This window comes from Macrotis lagotis, chromosome 5 (assembly GCF_037893015.1).
Source record: "Macrotis lagotis isolate mMagLag1 chromosome 5, bilby.v1.9.chrom.fasta, whole genome shotgun sequence".
NCBI lineage: Eukaryota > Metazoa > Chordata > Mammalia > Peramelemorphia > Peramelidae > Macrotis > Macrotis lagotis.
This window is the reverse complement of record NC_133662.1, coordinates 122,773,953-122,790,118: the sequence shown is the minus strand read 5'-3', so window position 1 is coordinate 122,790,118 and position 16,166 is coordinate 122,773,953. Positions and strand designations below refer to the sequence as shown.

General features: G+C 36.1%; 1 pseudogene; it reads right to left on the bottom strand.

The window, feature by feature from the left end:
- Positions 1–10,845: 10,845 nt before the first annotated feature.
- On the bottom strand, positions 10,846–11,275 carry LOC141489866 (small ribosomal subunit protein uS13-like; annotated as a pseudogene).
- Positions 11,276–16,166: the final 4,891 nt, after the last annotated feature.

Here is a 16,166-nt window from a genome sequence, read left to right as displayed (position 1 = left end):
ACAAATACATATATTGCTATGTCTAGAATACAAATACTTCCTCACTTCCACATCTTGGACTCTGGTCTACTTTAAGGATCAGCTCATTCTACCTGAAGCCCCATCTGCTTGTACCCACCACTCAGCATCCTGCCCAAACCACTTTTTATTGATTTTTATATATCATTATACTTTTATCTTCTCTTCCCCAACTGCATATAAGTTCCTTAAGGGCAGACAGTGTTGCAATTTTATCTTCATTATCTTCAGTATTTAATAAATGCTTATTGGTTGATTGAAGTGTATATAGAAGTGATGTATACTGTGTATGGAAAATGATACCATTTTGTAGGTGTTGACTATCCAAATATATGAGTGAGAGGGGTACTTTATACAACACACACACACACACACACACACACACACGTTATCCCTTCCACATTGCAGAAATTAGAGGTGCACAGTCCCCTTTCGATCTGGAAAAACCATGTAAAATTCTTTGGCCCTCACTTCAAACCAGGAAAAAAGTCTTGAGTTTTTCCTTATTTACAGTACCTCATTGTAAAATTTGGGTTAAGTATGTAGTCATAGGTTCTTCATTTTCTGCTGGCTTTTGTGTGTCATCAGAAGCTTCTAAAAAACTCCCCCAAACCTTCCACTTAATTTCTAATACTGTCCTGCTACATATTGAAACCATGCACATACTGATGTGTGTGTGTGTGTGTGTGTGTGTGTGTGTGTGTGTGTGTGTGTGTGTAAGGAGCAATTAAAATTTATTGAATAAGGCATCGACAGGGCGGCTAGGTGGCGCAGTGGATAGAGCACCTGCCCTGGAGTCAGGAGTACCTGAGTTCAAATCCGACCTCAGACACTTAATAATTACCCAGCTGTGTGGCTTTGGGTAAGCTGCTTAAAGCCCCATTGTCTTGCAAAAAAGTGGGAAAAAAAAGAATAAGACAATGACCCATAAGTGCACTGTTGGAAAATCAGTGATAACAGTTAAACAGATGAATTGGAATGTAAAGTTTGAAGTAAAGGGAACACCAAGTAGCCTATGGGAAATGATGAGGACCTCAACCAGAATTTGAGTTAGCAGATCTTCCAGTCTTTGTCCTCTTTAATGGCATTTCTCCCTCACATAGCAACTTGTTTCTGTAATACAAGAATTCAAATGTGGTCATTAAATTGTGCCACTCATGGATGAAAAAATATTTTGTTAAAGAAATCTTGGTAGGTTTTTTCCCATTTTTAAAAATTCTGTTTATTATTCTCCTGTGTCTTAGCAATTTCCTGTAAATTTTTTTTTCTCTTCAATCTTCTCCCTATCCTTTCATTTAGGTTAATTAACTGTAGCTATTTTGTCTTCATGTAGCACTTTCTTTGTTTCACCTTCTATCCCCAACAGTGATAGTATCAGTGCTACTTTTCATCAGGGACTTCTCACAGAAGATCGTTTTACCTTAATACCTGTTGTTTCTCGTCCTTTTGAAAATAAAAGTATTTCTTTTAGAGGGGAAGGTAACTGGAGAATAAAGAATTAATATTCTAGGGGGCGGCTAGGTGGCGTAGTGGATAAGGCACCGGCCTTGGAGTCAGGAGTACCTGGGTTCAAATCCAGTCTCAGATACTTAATAATTACCTAGCTGTGTGGCCTTAGGCAAGCCACTTAACGCCATTTGCCTTGCAAAAAAAAAAAACCCTAAGAATTAATATTCCAAGGACAGGAAATTTTATGAATTGTAATACAATTTGGCTTTTCTGCTCATTAGGCTCATTTCCTGAAAAAAGTGCAAAGAATAAAAATATTTTATCTATTTAATATTTTTCCATTTCCTTCCATTATGAATTCAATGATTTATCCTCACAGGGAAAAAATTTTTGAATCAATATCAAGATTAATTTTTTAAAATCATGGTTCCAGATGTTCATTTTATGAAGGACTTTTACCGTTGTCTGTATGTGATCCCACCTAACCCCTGTAAGAAGAGGTGACCAAATGGATAACCCATCCATATCCTTTTTGCACCTTGATAAAAAACACACATATACTGTAATACATCATGCAGTTAATGACATTCCTTTGGGGCATCTCACTGACCCTATATTATATAAATATTTAAGCCATCTGACCAATTCTGTCTTCTTACTCAATATATAGCAAAATTCATTAGCTGGAAGAGGCACATAGAAATCTTCTCTCAAGCTGAACTTGAACAATAATAGGTCTGTGGTGTTATATATTATACTCATTTATGAATGGTTTGATTCAGAAAGTAAAGGGATAATAGCTCAGGGAACTGTCTGAGTTCTCTGCTATTGATTGATTAGTGATTCCTTGTTGAGTCTGTTCATTCAACCAATTCTGACTGTAACTCACATTTCTTTGTCTTGTCCATAATAATAGCATGCATGACTGTCAAGCATTTTGCTGAAACCCAGGTATATAATGTTTATGACATTCCTCTGATCTACCAGCCTAATAAATCTTTCAAGAAGGAAAATTAGATTAGTTTGCCATGACCAGTTCTTGACAAACAGATGCTGGCTTTTAATGCTCACTCTGCTTCTTTTTTTTTTATATCACAACCCTTCCTTTAATAACATATACTAGAATATTTCATAGAATTGCAGTGAAACTCAATTTTGAATAGTCTGAAAATAACACATTTTCTCTGATCCTCTCCCCCTCTTTCTTTTTGAAAAAATGGGACATTTGTTTGTTTATCTACAGTCCTCTATTCTTTCTTTGATTTTAGAGGTAATTAAAAGAGGTTCATCAATTTAAGCAAGTATGCATTCATTTAACAAATATTTACTGAATACTTTAAATGTATTGGCCACTATAAAGAAAACAGAGGTATAGAAGAAAGAATTGCTTACTCTTAAGAAACAGTCAATAAGACTACTAAAATACAATGAAATATAAATATACCAATACATTGTTGTTGGAGCTGTGAACTAGTACAGAAATGCTGGGAAGCAATTTATAATTAATAATTGCTAAACTAAAATAGACTAGAAGGTCCAGGCTCTTTGACCCAGAGAGTTCATTGCAAGATATATTCTTCAAGGAGGTCATTGGTAAGAAAAATGTCCCCATATACACCAAAATATTTATAACAGTACTTTTCCTGGTAACAAAGAGCTAGAAACAAAATAGATACTATAAATTGGGGAGTTACTAAACAGATTGTGGCATATAAATATAATGGATTGTTATTGAACTCTAAGAAATGAAAAAGCATGTTAAATACAGGAAGCATGAACTGATGGAAGGTAAACATTGGCAGGAAAACACTATGCATAAAGATTATAACTATAAATAGAAATAATATCCACAAAACAATTTAAAGTGAATATTGCAAAATTCTCAATCACAGATTTACAAAAAAGATATAAGAAAACATCTTCACTCTACTTTTATTGTGGAGGTGGGAGTTTCACAAGAGTGGTACATTAAATATATTTTCAACCTTTTTTGATGTATTGCTCACTATCTTGTTATTTTTTTTGCCTCATCTTCCTCTTTTTCTTTTCTTTTTTTAAGTAATCTGTTGGAGGGGACAGCTTCCTTAAGAGGAGAAAGAATACAAGGAAATCTCAATAATGTAAAGATAAAATATAAATAAAATATTTTTTAAAAGAATTCAAAGAAGTATAGGAAGTCATTTAATGTCATTTAAGTTCATTTTCTAATAAGTTAGTTGAACAGTTAATCAGTTAGAAAAGAAATGTTTTTATTAAGCATTTACTATGCTAGGCATTGTGTCTGGATACACACAAAAAAGGAAAAGTCCCTGTCCATGAGAAGACACATGGGGAGTCAACAAACAAGCAGATATGTGCAACAAGCAATATACAGGATGGATAGGAAATAATCAACCAGGGGAGACACTAGAACTAAGAGGGATTGGGGCAAGTTTCCCATAGAAGATAGGACTTTATCAGGTACCTGAAAAAAGCCAGGGAAGCTCAGAGGCAGAGATGAGGAGGGAGTACATTCCAAGCACAGGGGATAGCCAGAGTAGAGATGGAATATTTTGTTCAAGGAATAGGAAGGCCAGTATCACTGGATCAAAGAGAGTATTAGTTGTAAGAAGTCTAGAAAAGTCATGGGAATGGAAGGTTAGGTTATGAAATGCTTTGAATAACAGATGGTTTTACATTTGATCCTGAAAGCGATAAGGAGGAAAATTACTTTGACAATTGAGTGGAGGATTAACTGGAATAGGAACAGACTTGTGGCAGCTAAGGAATAGACAAGGAACATAAATTTTATTATTTTAAAGTAATTATTTCATTTGTTTTCCCAATTACACACAGAAATAGAAACATTCACGCTTTTGAGTTCCACATTTTTCTACCACCTTCTCTTCCCTCTATAAGGCAGCATACAATCTTTTATAAGATGTACATATATAATCATGTTTAGCATATTTTCATATTTGTCATGTTGTGGAAGAAAAATTAGAACTGAGGAAGGAAAAAATCATGAGAAAGAAAGAAAAAACAAAAAAAGTTTTCTAACTCTGTATTTCCCTCCATCTTATCTTCCCGCTTATTCTTTTCTCTCTCTTTTCCCCTGTTCACATCAGTGTTTTGTTTTTGACTGCTACTTCCCTCAATCTTCCCTCCTTTTATCACCCCCTTCTTTCCTTTTCTTAACCATCCCCCACCCCCATCCCAGCTTCCCTGTAGACAAATTTCTAAACACTGGGGATGTATGTTATTCTCTGTTGAGTCAAATCTGTTGAGAGTAAGATTTATTCAATATTCACACCCTCCCTTCAAGGAACATATATTTTAAAAGCAAAATATTCAGGCTAAAACAATTACTATAGGATTAAGAAAATAGACACTTGGTGGACATATGTACCCACACAGTCACACACATACATGATTAAGATTTCAATAAGGGGAGAAATACTCTGAGATTATCTGGTCTCACTGTCTTTTGTGTAGATAGCATAACAAAAGTTTTCTATGTGACCAGCCCAAGAGCTAGAAAGATCCGCTTGTGACAATATTATTTCTCCACTTTCAACCCCATCTCCCTCTTCCTTTTTCCATTGCCTCCATCTCTTTCTCTACTTGTCCTCATCTGCCAGGGAGTGGCACTGACTCCTATACCATGTGGCTATCTTTCTTTCCTTCCTAAGTTCCTATTGTGCTTCTGATGAAATCATTCTTCATTCATGGATACAAAATTCCAATATGTCAATCCAATTTTAACTTTTTTTTGAAACCTGGGAAATATAGCTCATTAGATGAACTTGTACTAGATGCTCAGTACACCAGAGTTTGCTCCTGTTTTTATTACAAATAAAAAATAAAGGAAAAGAAGAGATCATTCAATTATTTATCAGTTGCTGCTTAATTAAACCCATTTGACAGTAGTCTTTCAGAAATTTTTCCAGGAACTGAAATTTGCAATAACTAAACCCAGCCACTGATTATGTGAAAACAAAATGTTCTTTTTGGGCTCACTTTCCTCATATTTGAAACTTTCTTTTCCCTTCTCAAATCTCACCCTTCTGTCCATACTCTCACTGAGGGTTTTGCCTCTTTACAGAGAAAATAAAGGTCATTCACCAAGAGTTTAATCTTATTCCCTTTTCTTCATCTTAAAGCCCCATCACACCATTTTCCAATCACTCATGCTTGGCCCATTCTAATGATGAGGTAGCCCTTCTACTGACCAAAACCAAACCTCCAGTTGCCTGTGATTTCAACCTCTCCCTTTTTCTTCAACACATTTCCAACTTTAATCATCTTTCCACTTCTGATCTTCCATATCTCTGTCTTATAGTTCCTTTTCTTAGTAGTCAGTAGCAAGTAGTAGTCACTTTTAAGGTGCCTACAAATATTCTCAGGAATCCACCTTTCTTAAAAAACCTCCCCAAACTATCTTCTATTTTCCCTTTCTCAGTCAATCTTCTGATAAATGCTTTCTAAACTTGTTGCCTTCACATCCTTTTCTGTCATCACTTCTTATCCCTTTGTAATCTGGGTCTGATCTAATCACTCAGCTGAAAGTTTTCTCTCCAAAAGTATACTTTTTCTGTTCATCATATGTAGCTCTACTTACCATCTTTATATCTTTGCTTTGACCTTCTTCCATGCTTGGAATACTTCTGCTGCTTAGAATCTCCAGTTTCCTTTAAAACTTAGTTCAGGTGCCATTTTCTAATCTATGAGACACCTTTCCTGATCCCCAATGACTATTCAATGAATGAAAGCCTCCCTTCCCTCCCCCTCCAAAAAACTCTTTGCCTGTTTTGTATATTTATCTATATGTATACATATCCTCTATCTCAATGGATTCTTTGAGAGCACAGACTTCATTTTTTTCTTGAGTAGCATAGTCAAAATGGGGAAGATTGGACCATATCTCTAAAGTCCCTTGCATCTCTATATCCATTATCCTGTGATCCTATCTTTCTAAAGGAAATATATTGCAAAGTGAGGTTGAACTGTATTTTTAGCTTTAGCAAGCAAGAAGAGAATATAGAAATCAAACCAAGAACATGGTGTCTCTCAAATGAAGTGGCATTGAATGATCAGAGCTTTGGATTTGAGATACTACATTATATCCCATTATATCCATGAAAGATTGGTGATTTTTATTTTTCCTCACAGCTTCCTGAACCTGGGAGAAAATTCATTGAGGAAATCAATTCTCTGAAGCTACTCATAAACACAACAGTTTATTCTTGTTTGGTTGGGTTTAGTCATAGCTAGCTGTCCTCCATTCTGGCTGCCTTTGCCTATGAGCTGAAAGTTATCTTGAAGTGTTGTAAGGCAGTGTTCAAAAAAAAAGTGACACTTTGCCATGGGACAGAATTGTTTAAAAACCTATTAGAAGTGATTCCCTAAGGAATAGAGCACTTGCAAGCATAAATAAATAAATAAGTGGTACTTCCACTAAATATCATGGAAAAGTATACTGTTGTTATTCTGTTGTTTCAGTGATGTCCTCTGACTCTTCATGACCCCATTTGTATTTTCTTGGCAAAGATACTAGAGTGGATTTCCTTCTATAGCAAAGAGGGTTAAGTGACTTGTCCAGGGCCATTCATCTAATAAGTCTCTGGGACCTCATAGGAAAATATAACCTATGCCTAAATACAGTTCATCCTCCTGAGTTCACAATATCACAACCACTCTGAGAAATAGGTGTTCTTATTAGCCCTTTTTTAATAGTTGAGGAAATTGAGGTAAACAGTGTATACATGACCTGCCCAAGGTAACATAGTGAGTGAATACCTGAGTCCAGAATGGAATTCAGATCTTCCTGACTCCAGGAGTGGTGATCTATCCATTGAGTCACCTTACTGCCTCTAACTTCCTACATAATACAGAAAATTACTTTGTTAACTAATTACATCATTTTGGACTAGACAATTCCTCTCACTGTACTTGGGTTGTATTAAATGCAGTTTGAGAACTACAATAATCAAAGATTAGGAAGGAATGAGATGAGGAAATTGAGAATGAGCAATTAAGTGAAGTAATTATTCAAGGTCAAGCAGGTAGTCAATAGCAATGGTCAGACAACCCTGTTTCTTACTCAAGTGTTCTTTTATACCTTCATTCTATGGGGGGGAATGTTTGGTTTGATGGCTTGGTTAATCTATAAAGAAGAATTTGATTTTTGTTATAATCTCTGTTCTGTTTAATATTCAGGTAACAATAAACAAGTCAATTTACCTTCTTTGAACTTTAATATCCTATAAAATCTATAAATCTATAAAATAGGAATGATACCATTTTCCCTACTCATCTTATTGAATTATTGTTAGGTTCTCAAATTACTAAGCAAATATGAAAATAACTTTTAAACTATATAAACTATAGAAATTAAAATATATAAACTATTATAAACTATAATGGGCAACATAATAAAGATGTTAGTATTTGTTATAACCATAGTATAAGAACTGACTTTTTGCGTGGCAATTTAAGATTTGCAGGATATATATACTGTCTTATTTGATCATCACAAGACAAATAATAATAATAATTATTATTATTCCCATTTTTATATGTGCAACTTAGAAAGTTTAATCATCTAAATGAAATTTTTTAGTAATTGGTAGAGTTAGACTTTGAACCTAGGACTTTAACTACTTTCTATAATGCCATTCCAGTATCATTATTTTCATTATCATTATCCTCATCAACCATCTCACCTCTTTATAAAAAGCTCAAAGAAAATCCAAAAGATGCTTCCTCTAATACATAAGCATTCTTCTAGATTTTGTAAACAATGAGAGCTTAGGAGGAAGTCATTACCTCTCTTTTTGCCTGAGAACAAAAACAAATATTCTTGATATTTAGCATGATATTTTGAAGAAAAGAATTATGTTTTGTGTACTTTACTGAAAAATTTTTTAAAAGAGACATTTGAAACTTTTCCAAATTCAATCCAACAAGAGTCTAGTAAGTGCCCAATAGGCACTGTTTTAGGCACTAGGAATACAAAGAATAAAAAGAAATAGATCCATAAGGGATCAGAATTAGATTTTAGAAATTTATCTTGCAAAATGCAATTTCGTTTTTCCATGAAGTTTCTTTTGGATTCCTATACCTTTTATGGGTCGTTCTCCATTTTCCACATCCCCAAAAGAAAGGTATTAAAAGTACTTAACCCATACTCATCTCTTTGAGCATGACTTAAAAAAGAAGAGAACTATCAATTTAACAAATTGCAAAAAAAGGTACTTGACCTATATTTTTGCTCTCCTGAAGAAGTATAAATGTGCACATTGTAGAAGTAAACTAGATTTTGCTATAATCCGAATTAGCTTAGTGCTATTCATTCATGTCGGAGTGTGAGGATGGAATTTTCATTTAAAGGAGAAAAGCCTGCATCTTGAAATAATTAAGGGCTTATTGGTGAATGAAGGGCAAGGAAGGACTCCGGTTTTCTTTAGTTCCCTGTAGCACCAAGGGAGCTGGGTAAAGTAAACTAACACTGACAAAGTAAAGACTCATTCATCTTTCTGAGTTCTAATCTGATCTCAGGTACTCACTGGTTATGTGATGCTGGGCAAGTCACTTAACACTGTCTTTGCCTCAGTTTCCTCATCTATAAAATGAGCTGGAGAAGGAAATGGCACTTCAGTATCTTCACCAAAAAAACCCAAATGGGGTCCTGGAGACTTGGGCATGACTAAAGAACAGTATCACCAGGACTAGTGATTTGTAGGAAGGTGGTTGCTCAGGAAGATCTATTTCCTGATTAGCTAGCAGAAGCTGAGCTCTAGAGTCTAAAGCTGGAATCACTTTTCTATACCCTTCTCCCTCACCCTCAATTTAATTATTTATTCCAGAATGACAATGTGATTTGCCAACTTTATCAGAGTTATCTTTATCAAGGGATTTTGAAATAATAATGGAAATAGCTGTCACTATTGACTTCCCTTCCCAGTTACCTGATAATCAAATTATTCAGATTTCCAGAAGTTCAGTAGCCTTTAGAATTCAACTATAGAGATAAGGAGGTGACTGAAATGGAAATTTTGACTGACAGAGATGCTATTTTCAGGTTTTTTTTTAACTGGGGTACATGAATCCCCCCAAAGGATTAATGAAATTGAATGGGGGAAAAAAACTGGTATTTATTTTCTCCAACTTTTGGTTTCCTTTGTAATTTATTTCATGTGTTTAAAAACAGTATTGAAGAATTCCATAGTCCTACCCAGATTGCCAAAGGGGTCATAAAAAAAAAGGTTAAAAATCCCTGCTCCAGACCTTTCCGATCACTGACAAAGTAAAGAAGTTAAATCTCCTTTGTTCAAGACCAATAATAATTTGCAGCAGGAAATTCTACTATCTCAAAGCATTCTGACCTTTCAATGCATCCACAAAACTCTTTGTACCTAGTAATCATATGAAAGGGTTATCAGCTTGTTAATCCAAGTATTTGGAGAAAATGCACACTAAATCACCTTGGGTGCAGAATCTAGACTTCAAGAGTGAATGATGTTGATATGTTGGATTGAATTGTCCATATTTAGTTCTAATACCTGTTAAGTTAAGCAATCGTCCTCTCATGCTTTCCCACAAATAACCTTTCTGCAAGTACTTTAAATAAGAAATTGAAAATAATTGGATTTGTTTTGCATTTTTAAGAAAGTTTTGCTCAATATTCATGCAGTGATGTCTAGTGGCAATCCGTATTCATGATAATAACTAAAAGGTCAGATCAACCCTGAAAGAGAGCTGGAAACAAAATGCAGGATAAATGTTATACAGGAAAAGTAGTTAAAATGGAATGCTGAATATGATGAGAAAGCCAGGGTTCGGTAAATATAATTTAAAGGGGCTAGTCAGGGTTTAAGACATGTTTGTATCTATCTTGTACTCACATTTTGAGCCAGTTAATTCAAACCAAGTAGGTTTAGGACCAAAAACCATTGGTAACTTGGTAGGACAGAGTCTATCTTTTCTTTTCTCCATTCTTCCTTATAGAATCATCAATTCCTATGGAATTGGTGGTCATCTTGGAAGTGTTCAGCCAGAGTTCTCCAAAAAGGCATCTTCCCATATATAACTGAACAACTGTCTGAAATCCACCATTAGTAGTTCTTTCCTGGGGCAGCTAGGTGGCACAGTGGATAAAGCACCGGCCCCTGGAGTCAAGAGTATCTGGGTTCAAATCCGGCCTCAAACACTTAATAATTACCTAGCTATGTGGCCTTGGGCAAGCCACTTAACCCCATTTGCCTTGGAAAAAAAAAATAAATTCTTTCCTTTGTGTTTGTTGTTCAGTTCTGTACGATTTTTCATGATCTCATTTGGGGTTTTCTTTTTTTTTTCTGATATAGACTATTTATTAATAGAGAAGGCCAGGGAAGATGGTTATTTCTTCTTGGACATACCCACAGTGAACCCCTGAGCCTGTAATTTTGGGGTGCTAGCCTTGGACCCAGAGACATCACCTCTTCTTCAATCACTCCAGATCCTCATGAAGCTTATTGTCTAGACCGTTGACCAGAATCTGGCCATATTTTCCATCCTTTACATTCTTCTGCCTGTTGAGGAACCAGTATGGAATTTTGTATTGCCGTGGATCTTGCATGATGGTGGCCACACACTCCACTTCATCTTCAGTGAGCTCATCAGCCCTTTTGGTGAGGTCAGTGTCTGCTTTCCTCAATACTACAGGAGTGTATCTTCGACCCACACCCTTGATGACTGTAATAGCAAAAGCTATTTTCTGTTGTTCATCAGTGTTGGTGTTGAGTACTCTCAAAATGTGTTGGAACTTCTTGGGGATTACAAGAGGCATGACTGCAATGGTGGTATAAGAGCCTTCTCTGGAAGAGCCATTTAGGGTTTTCTTGACAATGAGTTGAGTACTTTGCCAATTCCTTCTGCAGATCACTTTACAGACGATAAAACTGAGGCAAATACAGTTAAGGAACTGGCCCAGGGTCACTAGCTAGTAAATTTCTGAGATCAAATTTGAATTCAGGTCTTCCTGACTCCAGGCCCAGTGCTTTCTCTACTTGGCTGCCACCTAGCTGCCCCTGCTTTATGTTCAGCTCAAACATTATCATCTCTTTACTGTCCTATTTTAAAATGCAAATTATCAGGACAGCTAGGTGGCACAGTGGATAGAGCACAGGCCCTGGAGTCAGGAGTACTTGAAAACTTAAAAAAAAAAAAATGCAAATTTTCTTGAAAGGGATAATATAGTCAAAATAATCAAAGACCTTTCAAATGATCTTTAAAAATATTTTATTTCCTACCATTCTGGAAAAACAATTTATTCATGCTCTTTAAGCAATCTCATTACTCAGAATATAGCTCAAGGAAGTAAAGGGTACATGGTAACACTTTTTGCTGTAGCAATGAGTGGTATCCATTCATTAAGGGAGTTTTACCAGATGGTCTCTCTTTCAGCTTTAAGTTTATGATTTATGTCTAAATTTTAGAAAATATTACTAGACCTACAGGGTCTGAGGTGTTGCATTCACTTTGGTCCATACACACAGGCACTCAGTTTGGACTAAGCTCACTCCTGGGGAATTTGATAAAAACTCTGTTCTAATTCTTCTAATACTTTTTAGCCTCCCCTGCCCCTTTTTGTAACCCAGGGACAATATTGGTTTTTTTTTTTTGCAAGGCAACAGTATTAAGTGACTTGTCCAAGATCACACAGCTAGGTAATTATTAAGTGTCTGAGGTCAGATTTGATCTCAGGCGCTCCTAATTCCAGGACCAGGACTCTATCCACTGAGCCACCTAGAGACAATATTACTTATAGCTTTAGTTATGTCTCATATTATCTAGGATTTCCATTTTTAATAAGATTCAATTCATGATATGAATCAGGAATGTGACACACAAAAGAATTTGCTGGAAGGCTGATATTTAAATCTCAGTGCACAAATAATATTTCTTAGAAACAATTTATACATTTATATTTCAACATGACTCTGTTTTGTCCAAGCAATACCCAAGAATTATCTACTAGTAAAACATCAAAGATTGGGCCATTCTTCTTTTGGATAACAATTGTCTCCAAAGGGGCACAGTGGCACAGTGGCACAGTGGCATAGTGAAAAAAGTGCCAGATCTATAATCAGGAAGATTCATCTTTGTGAGTTCAAATCTGACTTCAAACACTTATTAATTAGGTGACTTTGGAAACCACTTAACCACCTTTGCTTCAGTTTCCTCATCTATCATAGGAGCTGGAGAAGGAAATGGCAAGCTATTCTAGTATCTTTGCCAAGAAAACCCTAGGTAGGGTAATGAAGAGTTGGACACAACTGAAAAATGATTAAGCAACAAAAATTGTCTTCAAAATGGCTAGAGTAATTGCTAGAGGCTCTTCCCCTGCTTCTATTCATCTATGAATTCAAGAGACCCCAAATCTCTCAAACTATACAAGGTCACCTCAAACCTAGACATATCCAATTTATATTGGAATAGGTACTCATTTACCCAAGACCGGAAAGAGCAAACCCAAAAGAAACAGTCCAAACCTAGTCTCTGGCTTGCCTAGGAAGTCCATTTGCTTTAAATATGATACAATTAAAGCTAAATGGATGTCTTGAAACAGTGCTGCTTTGATTTGTAGTCAGAAGGGAAGAGAGGGGCTGAGGAGGCATTTGTACCCTTTCATACATCCACTGGGTTATTAACTCTTCTGTGGTCAAAAAAAAAAAAGTCATGCATTTCCAGAAGCAGGACTCAAAAGCTTCTACAAGGTTGATCAGAACCATCAATGGCAAATATTGGCATGTTTCAAAGGAAAGCCTTTATTGGTCAATTCAACTTTGATATATATGATTGGGGAATGGTTGAATAAAATGTAGTATATGAATGTAATGAAAGATTGCAGCAGTATGCTTCAGTGAAAAGAGGACTGGATTTGGAATCAAAGGACCTCGTTCAAATATTGACTTTGTCACCCACTTGGCAACCTTGAACAAGTTCCTCTGAGCCTCATTTCCTCCCCTGTAAAAGGACGGGTTGAACTAGATGATCTTTAAGGTTACTATTAATTCTAAATCTGTGGTTTCCTTTGACGGCAAGAAATGATAAATATGGGGCTTTCAGAGGAATGTGAAAAGAATTGTATGAAAGAAATAAGTAAAATCAAAAGGATGTAATTTTGGTTTTCAGCCTACCCCTAGGGCATTTTGCTTCATGTTTGCTGTAGAGTCCTATTACATGTTACATGACTTTGTAAGGGTTTGAATTCAGGGAGAGACATATATGGTTGCAGACTCTCTTCAGTAACAATTCTAAGAAAGGATTTTAGAAGCTGCAGATCTATAGGGGAAGATGTTTCTTCATTTCTAACTTACTTCTTTAGAGATTTGAGGGCATTGCATATGAGTGAGATCAGAGTTCCTCTTGTACTTGAGTTTAGATCTCATCTTGTTCCCATCTAAAGAGCTCATTCACTCTTGTATATTTACTGGGATTGTTTAATCAATGTAATTTGTACTATTTCTGCTTGCTATTTTGATTGGCTAAATGGATTTAAGCTTCACTATTAGTCTTGTGTAACTAGTATTTAGTGGGAAGGTGTCAAACAGGTGAATGCAAGCTGACTAGCAACCAGGAAGTTTTTGTTTTCAAACTATTGTGCCTCTAGAATTAAGGGAGGGGGAAGATATTATTCTAGTCTAGCACTCCTCAAAGATCCTGGAAGAAATAGGACTCAGTCTCATAACCACTCTGCTACACTCAAGGCAGAAATTGCTGTCTCCCTAGGAGAGAAATGGACAAGATTCCAGAATTTCTATCAATACTTCTCATGATCCACATTTAGATAATCCACTTGGAAAAACATGGCACATATACATACAACCTTACAAGTATGAAGTTATAAATGAAAAGATACTTAGAGGGAAACCAATTCTGAATAACCAAAAAACCAATAGTGGTACTGTCATATCAGACAATGAAATATACTTCTCTTGGCAGAGTCAGGGGTCTCCATAGGCAAAATGTTGAATAACCTGGCCTTTTCCTTAACTGTTTTTCTTTATTACAAGGGAAGCTGTAATTCTGAGGGGGTAAGGGGCAGGTAGGGTGTTTAGCCAGAAACAATTATGACACAAAAACAAGAAGAATTGATATTGATAAAACCAATTAAAATGTCTTTACTACCAGGGCAGGAAAAACAGATTGATCAAGGGATAGATTTTGTAGCCCACTTCTTTTAGGGTTGGTAGTGGGGGCAATTCCATAATCAGAGACCAACAACTTCATCAAGTATTCTAAAAAACTTTCTCTAGAAAAGTAAAATATTTTCATGACTTTATTGCTCTATTATCTGTGATGATGTCTGTCCTTCATTCTCAAAGAAGACCATGACATCAGGGAGGTGATGCCATGATATGGACATGCATAGGATTTGAGTGAGGGGATTCAAATTCCCATCCTCTTGACTCCAGGGTCAGTGCTTTATCCACTGCACCACCTAGCTGCCCTTCTATTATTTATAGATAGTGAACAAGTTGTAAGCAAGATGAAAAAGAACCAATAAAGGCCAGCATGAAGGGGGCTGGGGAGGAATCAGTGTTTCAGGTGTTTCAGATATTTCACCACCAGGAAAGATGACATAATCAAGATTAGAAACAGGACAGATCAAAACTTCTATTATTGACATGGGCAATTTTGGAGATGCGATTTCAACAACATTAATAAAGACAACCACTACAATGGTGGTGATGATGATGATGATGATGATGATGATGATGATGGTGATGATGACTATGACTATGACTGTGACTCCCCATATACTCTGTGAACCTTTCAGAATTTGCAACCCCTTGGCAATGCAAAATCCAAATCTGGGAACCAGCCCAGGGGAAGGACTGCAATTGCAGGTATAACCTGTGACTTCTACTTTAGTTCATCTCACCTCCTAGAATGTCACCTGAGTTTTCACTCCTCCAATAGTTCTATGACCAGTCTTCCCTATGAAACTCCTTAAGATCACACCTCCTGGTTTTCACAGCTCCTAGCTACTGGCATTGCTAAGATAACATGGAACTGTTTTCTCTACTGTGGACCCCATGATAGTACTGGGAGTGTATCTTAGAGTTTCCCTGGGTTAAATTGAGAGACAATTCTTTCAGTATTATAGTACATATATTCATACCAGATGACTCCACTTGGTCTGTAAACATTTAAAGTGTGAAAAACACTGTGCTAAGTGCTGGTGATACAAAAAGAGACAAAAGACAGTTCTTGTTCATAATCAACAGAGGGAAGGTGCTAGAATAAAAAGGATTTAGGAAAGGTTTCCATTTGGAGATGGGATTTTAATTGAGACTGAAAGGAAGGCAGGGAAGTTACTAGGCAGAGTTGAGGTGGAAGAGAATTATAGTCATGGAGAACAACTAGAGAAAATATCCAGAGCTGAGATATGAAATATCTTATTTGTGGGATAGCTAGGAAACCAGTCTTAGTGGATGAAAAAGTATATGGTGAGAAAGAAGACTGGAAAGAGAAGAGGAAGATTTGGTTATAAAGGGCTTTGAATGACAAATAAAGAATTTTGTATTTGATCCTGGAGGTAATAAAGAATCACTGGAATTTATTGAGTAGTGATGACATGGTGGAATCCATATATACTTCTTGGTTGAGTGGAGAGAGGCTTGAGGCAGACAGACCCACCAATATTCTATGACAATTGTCCAGGCATGAGG